The sequence below is a fragment of the Pelobates fuscus genome, chromosome 2 (genome assembly GCF_036172605.1).
Source record: "Pelobates fuscus isolate aPelFus1 chromosome 2, aPelFus1.pri, whole genome shotgun sequence".
NCBI lineage: Eukaryota > Metazoa > Chordata > Amphibia > Anura > Pelobatidae > Pelobates > Pelobates fuscus.
In genome coordinates, this window is record NC_086318.1 from 79,167,066 (window position 1) to 79,175,463 (window position 8,398).

The window sequence follows — 8,398 nt, forward strand, 5'->3', positions numbered from 1 at the left end:
TGTCTGTGTGTGTGAATGTCTGCCTGTGTGTGTGTCTGTGTGTGTGAATGTCTGCCTGTGTGTGTGTCTGTGTATGACTTTCTGTCTGTGTGTGTTTGTGTGTGTGACTCTCTGTGTGTGTTTCTGTGTGTGTGACTGTCTGCCTGTGTTTGTGTGTGTGTGCGTGACTGACTGTGTGTGTGTGTGACTGTCTTCCTGTGTGTGTTTGTGTGGCTGTCTGCCTGTGTGTGTGTGTGTGACTGCCTTCCTCTGTGTATGTGGATGCGTTCCTGTGTGTGTATGTCCATCTGCCTCTGTGTGTGTGGCTGTCTGCCTGTGTGTGTGTGTGTGTGTGACTGTCTGCCTGTGTGTGTATGTGTGTGACTGTCTGCCTGTGTGTGTGTGGCTATCTGCGTGTGTGTGTGAGACTGTCTGCATATAAGTATGTGTGTGTGTGTGTGGCTGTCTGTCTGTAATTGTGTGTGAGTGTGTTTATCTACCTGTAACTGTGTATGTGTGTTACTGCCTGTACCTGTGTGTTTCTGCCTGATCCTGTGTATGTGACTATCTGCCTGCGACTATGTGCATGTGGTGGATTTGACAGTCAACACTACAGACAAACACACCTCTGTGTTAAAACACCAACATTATATATAAACACGCACCTGCATTAAAAAAAAAAACAACACTACACACAAACACACTCCTACATTCACACACATACTTCATACAAAAACTTGCTGACATTCAGACACACCAACACTACACAGTGCTAAATACAAACCTGCAAGGATGGGCAAATGGTGGATCCCCAACTGGCAAAGCATTGTGGGAGTTGTTTTTTTTGTAAATTATATTTTCAATATTGTTTGTCATTGAGTCTGTCATCACAGTTTAAATTGCAATAAAGAGGTAGGACTCACAGGTCCAATGCATGTAAATGAACATCCAAAATACCAGCCACACAGGGTTCTGATAGGCAAGACAAACAGTTATAGGAAACAATCACTTCCACATATCATAAATGTCATAGAAGTGGCAAACCAGGGTATAATGCAAAATAAAACAATGTAACAGATGTTTGGGTAGCGTGGGTAGCGTCATGATGTATCCAATGGAATATCTTGTCAGTGTACTATGTGCAGGTATTGATGTAATTAAGGTCACCCGTCACCTTTTCCCATTTCCCCATGTAAGGGAAAATGTTCCTATTGTGTAGGAGCAGAGTGTATAGGTGGGAGATGGCGTGTAAGAGTGGGTCTGGGTCATTTTGGGAGTTGTATGACAGATGAGCTTCTGCCTTTTGGCCTCCCTGTCGTTTGGGGGGCCAAAAAATAATTATTGCACCATGACTCCCTCTACGTTAGTTCCGCCACTGGTGTATAATGTCTGTAACTGAGCTTTGTTTATAGCGTGTGGATAGCTGAGGTGTATGTGTATAGTCAGTGGTGCATTTAGGATTTGTGCTGCCCTAGGCAGGACGGTGGTCGGGCATCACCCCCCTAATTTAAATTTTCCCCACCACTTCCTGTCAAGGCCGCACTTTGACTGACAGACGCACACACTCACTGATAGATGCATACACTAATTGACAGACACACACTGACAAACAATGACATATACACACTCACTGTTTTGACACACTGATCGACAGACATACACTTACTCGGACACACACTCACTGACAGACGCACGCACTCACTGACCGACACACACACACTCACTCACATTCACTGACACACACACTCACTGACAGACATACACTCACTCAAATTCACTGACACACACACATTCACTGAGACACACACACACTCACATTCACTGACACACACTCACATTCACTGACACACACATTTCCCCCACTCACTATTATTAAAATTATTTATTTTTTTAATTGAAATCCACCCAGCCTCCCAAATTTTGGGATAGCTGGGTGGATATTTCACTCGGGGTCCAGTGGGGCTGCTTGGCAGAGAGGTCGGACGTGCAGGCAGGCGAGCAGGTGTGATGTCATATTCCGGCTCCCGGCATTACTGCGGGTCGCGCGAGGAAGCTGCGCAGAGAGCTCAGGGTAAAGTGCTCCCTCGCTGCCCGGGGGAGCCCAAAGGTGACCAGCTGGCCAGCTCTTGGACTCCCATAGAACGAGGCAAACAAGGTATTTGCCTGGGCATTTGGGGGCAGCGTTATTTGCCGCCCCCTGGAAATTGCCGCCCAAGGCAAATGCCTTGTTTGCCTCGCGGCAAATACATCCCTGTGTATAGTGTGGGTAACAGAGCTGTGTGTTTACCATGTGGATAGCTGAAGTGTGCGTGTTTATAGTTTGGGTAGCTGAGCTTTGTGTGTACAGTGTTGTTAGCTAAGCTGTGTGTACCTGTCATTTCAGACTGTCAGAATCCAGTCCTCTTCCTCTTGCAGATTGCTGTGTTCAGTCTAAGTGGATGGGGCCATGCACAGATCACAGTGTTCAGTCTACAGGGGCATGCACATATTAAGCTCCTCGGATTGAACACAGTGATCCCAGAACAGTGTTGCCAATACCATGGTTTTCCTGCCAAAATGGGCTATTTTTTTCCCCAGCTGTGGGTCACGAGTTGCGGATTTTGTATTTTATTGTGTGGGAAAACCGCGGTATTTGCCAATCCTATTCTGTCCACCACCCCTTCCAGGTTCGGGACCTCCATGACATCACTCCCGCCCTCCGCCTGGTTCCAATTCAACTATGCTGAAAAAATACTGGAGACTGAGAGAGCTTTATCTCTGAAGAAAGCTTTAATACCCTCCACTATCTCTGTGCCAGCTACCTCAAACCCTGCTAAGTAAAACAATTCACCCATCAGAGATTAAGCACCCAGTTTCTCATTGCTCCTTTGGCCTAGCAATATATGTTAAGATCTCCATAAGTGAGCCTTTCACACTGAGACACCAAGCACATGTGGCAAAATCCTCATACCGGCACTACTGCTTTCAGCTATAATACAGCGCCAAAACTTGCTATGTTTATGAACGCTTCTTTCACATTGTTTTGTGTGTTTTTTTATTTTCTTCTCTCCTAGAATAAGATGTGATGATATTTAATCTCTCTAGGAGCTGCCCTGCTGGACATGTATGTAGTTTTATATGTTCCTCCTATCCAGTAAAAAGGAAAGGAGCATATTGGTAATGTGTGATTTTATGGAAGGGAGGAGTATTTTTAAATTGATTGTTCAGCATGATTTTATGTTTTGTACGGTCGATTTTTTTCTATGTCTGTTTTTGTATTTTTTGTCAATAATAGTCAAAAAAAATGAATAAAGAATAAATACATTTAAAAATGTTTAATGAACTGGCATTGTGACTATGCTGGCATACTGTATATTTAAATTATTTTGTAATTTGTTTATCTTTTTTGTGTGTAATGTTTATAAACTACTTGCATCAAGTCTAACCACAGAGGTGGATACAGTATCAAAACCTATCTTTCTCAAGTCTTAACTTAAAGGACCACTCTAGGCACCCAGACCACTTCAGCTTAATGAAGTGGTCTGGGTGCCAGGTCCAGCTAGGGTTAACCCATTTTTTTTATAAACATAGCAGTTTCAGAGAAACTGCTATGTTTATAAATGGGTTAAGCCTTCCCCCAAATCCTCTAGTGGCTGTCTCATTGACAGCCGCTAGAGGCGTTTGCGTGATTCTCACTGTGAAAATCACAGTGAGAGCACGCAAGCGTCCATAGGAAAGCATTGTAAATGCTTTCCTATGAGACCTGCTGAATGAACGCGCAACTCTTGCCGCGCGTGCGCATTCAGCCGACGGGGCGGAACGGAGGAGGATCGGAGGCAGAGAGCTCCCCGCCCAGCGATGGAAAAAGGTAAGTTTTACCCCTTTTCCCCTTTCCAGAGCCGGGCAGTGGGGGCACCCTCAGGGCACTATAGTGCCAGGAAAACGAGTGTGTTTTCCTGGCACTATAGTGGTCCTTTAAACACAACCTTGCAGAAAACCTCTTTTTACCTGCACCGTGTCCCCAGAGTCCGTCTCTCCCATCGATGGGCAGGTTTGCTGTTTAATCACTGTAAATGGACAAATGTTTGCATTGTGGTGCATGTGTGGAACATCTGCATGGATAATATAATATATTAACTTCGGCTACTTTTTGGGAGCAATTAGACTATATTTTTATGGAGGACTTGGCAACACGGTCTCAGAGTGCTGGAGCCAGCAGACACCATGCAGGAGGCGGGGAGATTTTAACAGGCAGTAGCCCCCTAGAGGACATGCCTATTGGGAAATCTGGTTAAAGACCTATAATTCGGGATTATTCTAGCTTTAGTGACTGAATAATCTAAATTTTATCAAAGACAGGAGGCGAATATTTGCTTTAACCTTCTTTACTGAACCTCCCAGCAGCAAAGAAATAGTTAAACATATAGAGAAAAAATCAACCAATCAGATTAAACAGGTGAGTAAAACTGCTTCATTAACATAACAGTCTGTCAGGCTCCTCACAATTCCTCTATCTGATGCAGCCGATCATAAGTGTAGTCAACCGTGTAAACTTGAGTAATCCATCAACCATGTAAACCAGAAACGCAGCCGATACTAAAGACCAATGGAACGTAGTCTTCGTGGCTCATGTAGTGAAACTTCACACTAAAAGACAGAGAAAGATCGTGAAAGTATGGTCACTTGGACTGGGTGTCCGCAAGATATCTACATACACAGATCTGCCCCCTGGATATTACGAGTTTTAGTAATGCAAAACTAAAATAATCAGAACCAGGCAGATTAATAAGCACCGAACAACAGAGCAAACAGGAAACAGTCAAATAAATGTAAAGTCTCACAAGAAACCTAGAAAAATGTAAGAGTATATGTGACTTGAAAAAAATCTGGGGTGGGATATCAAGAGGGTGGGAAAATATTCGCCTCCTGTCTTTAATAAAATTTAGATTATTCAGTCACTAAAGCTAGAATAATCCCGAATTTTATGGCAAGACAGGAGGCTTCATATTTGCTGTTTTAAAGCGTGGAAACCAAAGAGAAAGAAGCATGGGACGATTGTCGAAAATAAAAGGTACGGAAGGTAGATTCTCTAGACCAATCAGCGCATTTTAGGATGTCTGCAAGGGATCCCCCAGCCATAAAAGCGGAAGAGGCAGCAGCACCTCTGACAGAATGAGCTCCAAAAGATGAATCTATCCCCGCTAAATCGAAAAGCCATTTAATCCAGCGGGCAATCGTGGGACAAGATACTGGCTTGTGTGGTCGCACATATGAGATAAACAGGGGGCCCGTAGAGGTGATGTAGAGGCGACATAGTGTTGGACAGAATGAGCAATGCAGAGAGATGGTCTGTCAGAAAAATAAGGGTAAGTAATCGTTAAGGAATTAGTTTTCGTGCGGTGAGAAATGTTGAAACGTACACCTTGGGGCGTGAAATCAATAGCATGGAAGTCAAATGCCCGAATATCAGACACTCTCCTAAAAGAAACCAAACAGAGAAGAGCTAATTTGGCCGACAGTTGTCGTAAAGAGAGTACTGCATTGGGTGGCCAAGTCTCTAGGAAGGACAAAACAAGAGAATATTTTGGGACAGGAGGTAGAGCAAGACGAATGCCACGCAATAGTCTACAGATGGAGGGGTGTTTACCTATTGCTGTATTATCAATGGGGCCATGAGCTGCCGAAATTGCTGAACGAAACACATTAATGGATCTGTAGGATTTACCTTGATCAAAAAGAGAGGACAGAAAGTTCATAACGTTAATCAAAGAAGCTGAAACTGGATCAATACCCCTTTCCAAGCACCAGCGATGCCAAACTCGCCAGGCTGAGAGGTAAGAGCGTCTAGTCCCGGGGGCCCATGAGTCCCATAAGAGTTCTCTAGCAGTCTCCGAAAGTCCTGCGGCATTCCAGGATCCCCTGAAACAGTCCAGGCCACTAGCTGGAGATGACCCTGCAACGCAAGAGGGTGAAAATTGCCTGCGGGATCTTTGAGAAGATCGTACGTGGCAGGTAGCAGTAGTGGATAATTCGCCGACATCTCCAAGAGATTGGGGAACCATGGTTGGGTACGCCACAAAAGGGGTCAGCAACGTTATTGTGGTCCGCTGAGTCCTGAGATGATGGAGAGTGCGAAGGATCATGGAGAACGGAGGGAAGGCATAAGCCCCGGTCATTGGCCAAGATTGAAGGAAGGCCTCTACTGCCAGAGAGGTCGGATCCGGCAACCAACTGAAAAAAGCGTCCGTCTGTCGATTCAGCAAATAGGTCGAGATTGAATGGACCCCGAAGAAGATGGAGACTGTAAAAAACGTGTGGGTCCAATTGCCAGTCGCTGGAGTCTCTCCAGTGTCGAGAGAACCAATCTGCGACTAAGTTGTCGGAACCAGGTAGATACTCCGCTTGAAGGGAGATGTTCATGTCCAGACAAAATTGGTATAATTCTTTTGTGAGGTCTGAGAGCATTTTGGAACGGGATCCCCCTAAACGATGCACGTATTGAACAGCTGAGATGTTGTCCATTCTCAGTACTAGGGAACAATTGTAGGAGTCCTTTGCGAAACTGCGAATCGCAAAGGAACCGGCAATCAACTCGAGGCAATTGATGTGCAATGCCCATTCTGCTGGGGACCAAGGACCTCCAGTAGAGAGATTTGCACATGATGCACCCCAGCCCAGAAGACTGGCATCTGATTCTAGGATGTAATCTGGCTGCGATCCGAAGATCGCTCTCCCGTTCCATGCATCCATATGGTGCAGCCACCAGTTCAGTTCGAGTCGGACTTCGTCTGTCAAGGAGATCTGTTGATCGTAAGATGCAGAGTGACGTAAAGAGCGAGTCTTCAGACGTTGCATTGCTCGGTAATGTAAAGGAGCTGGGAAAATCGCCTGAATCGAGGCGGAGAGTAGTCGCTAAGTCGCGAAGACGGATAGTCGAGGAGGCTAGAATTTTTATGATGTCATTTTTGATGTTCTTGATCTTTACTGACGGGAGTTGTAGGATAGCCAAAACTGAATCTATTTGGAATCCCAGGAATTGAACCATCGGAGATGGAGTGAGGACTGATTTTTGGACATTGATCACGAACCCCAAGTTTTTTAACAGAGCTGTGGTCATGTCTGTATGGCGGCGTAGAGTGCCTGGGTCCCGAGTCATAAGGAGGATGTCATCCAGATATATGATGGAGCGAATCCCCTGAGAGCGTAGTAAGGCCATGACCAGTTTCATCAGCTTGGTGAAACACCAAGGTGCGGAACAGAGTCCGAAGGGGAGGCATGTGAACTGCCATAAGTCTTGATGCCATCTGAACTGTAGGAAACAGCGATGGGCCGGTGTTATAGGAACCGTGAGATAAGCATCTGTCAAGTCTAAACGGGAGAACCAGTCTCCCTGATTTTGAAATGTTGGTAAACAATAAAATTGTTTAGGTCTTTCAGGTTGATAACTGGTCGGAAGTCCCCAGACTGTTTTCGGACCAGAAATATGTTGCTTATGAATCTGTGAGGGGATTGAGAAAGTTCTATAGCGCCCTTGGCGACAAGGTCGTTTAGCGCGGCCTCCAAGGTCGCATTGTCTTCTTGAGACATGTGCAGAGGTGGAGGGGGAGACTCCTGTAGAGGGTCGTTTGCTAAATCTATATGGAAACCAGATACAGTTTGAAGGATCCATGGATCCTGAGTTAATAGAGACCACTGTTGGAAAAAAAAGGGTTAACCGACCTGCAATAGGAACTTGAGAATAAGGAAAGTCGATTACCTGAAGCAGTGCGGCCCCGGAGGGAAGCATATCCACGTCCTCTGATGGAACGTCTAGAGGGAAAGAACTGCTTGTGGTAGAAACGGGTATTGCCCGAATTCCATGAGTCTGCTGGTTAAGGCCTGTAGCCTGTGAAGGCAGCTCTGCCAGTCGTTCGGCCCCTATAGCGACCAGCTCTACCAGAAAAACGCTGGGGTCTGAACACCCTGCGAAGGTTCCATTGTGCCTTGTTAAGGAAAGTAAACACGGATACGTGTTTATTCAGGTCTCGTATGAACCTGTCCCCAAATAACATTCCGTTAGCCTCTAGACCAAGTTCTTTGGTGCCTAGTTCTGCCAATTTGGCGTCAATTTTATATAATACGGCTTTACGCCGTTCAACGGACATTGCTACATTGGCGTTGCCTAACAGGCATAACGCTCTTTGTGCCCATTCACGCAACATGTGTGCGTCAAAATTGCCTCCTGCTAGCGTCTCATCAGCAATTATAAAAATCTGGATAAGCGGGCCTGCTATATCCATCAGCTTGTCCTGGGTGGCTTTTAAGCCAACTTCGATTCCCTTGCGGGGATCTTTACCCGTCTTAGTTAGAAAAGTGACCAGGAGTGGGTCAAGTTCAGGGGTGACAGCCACCTTATCAGGGATCATAGGCGGTGGACATTCTGCTCTTAATTTGTCCCTAA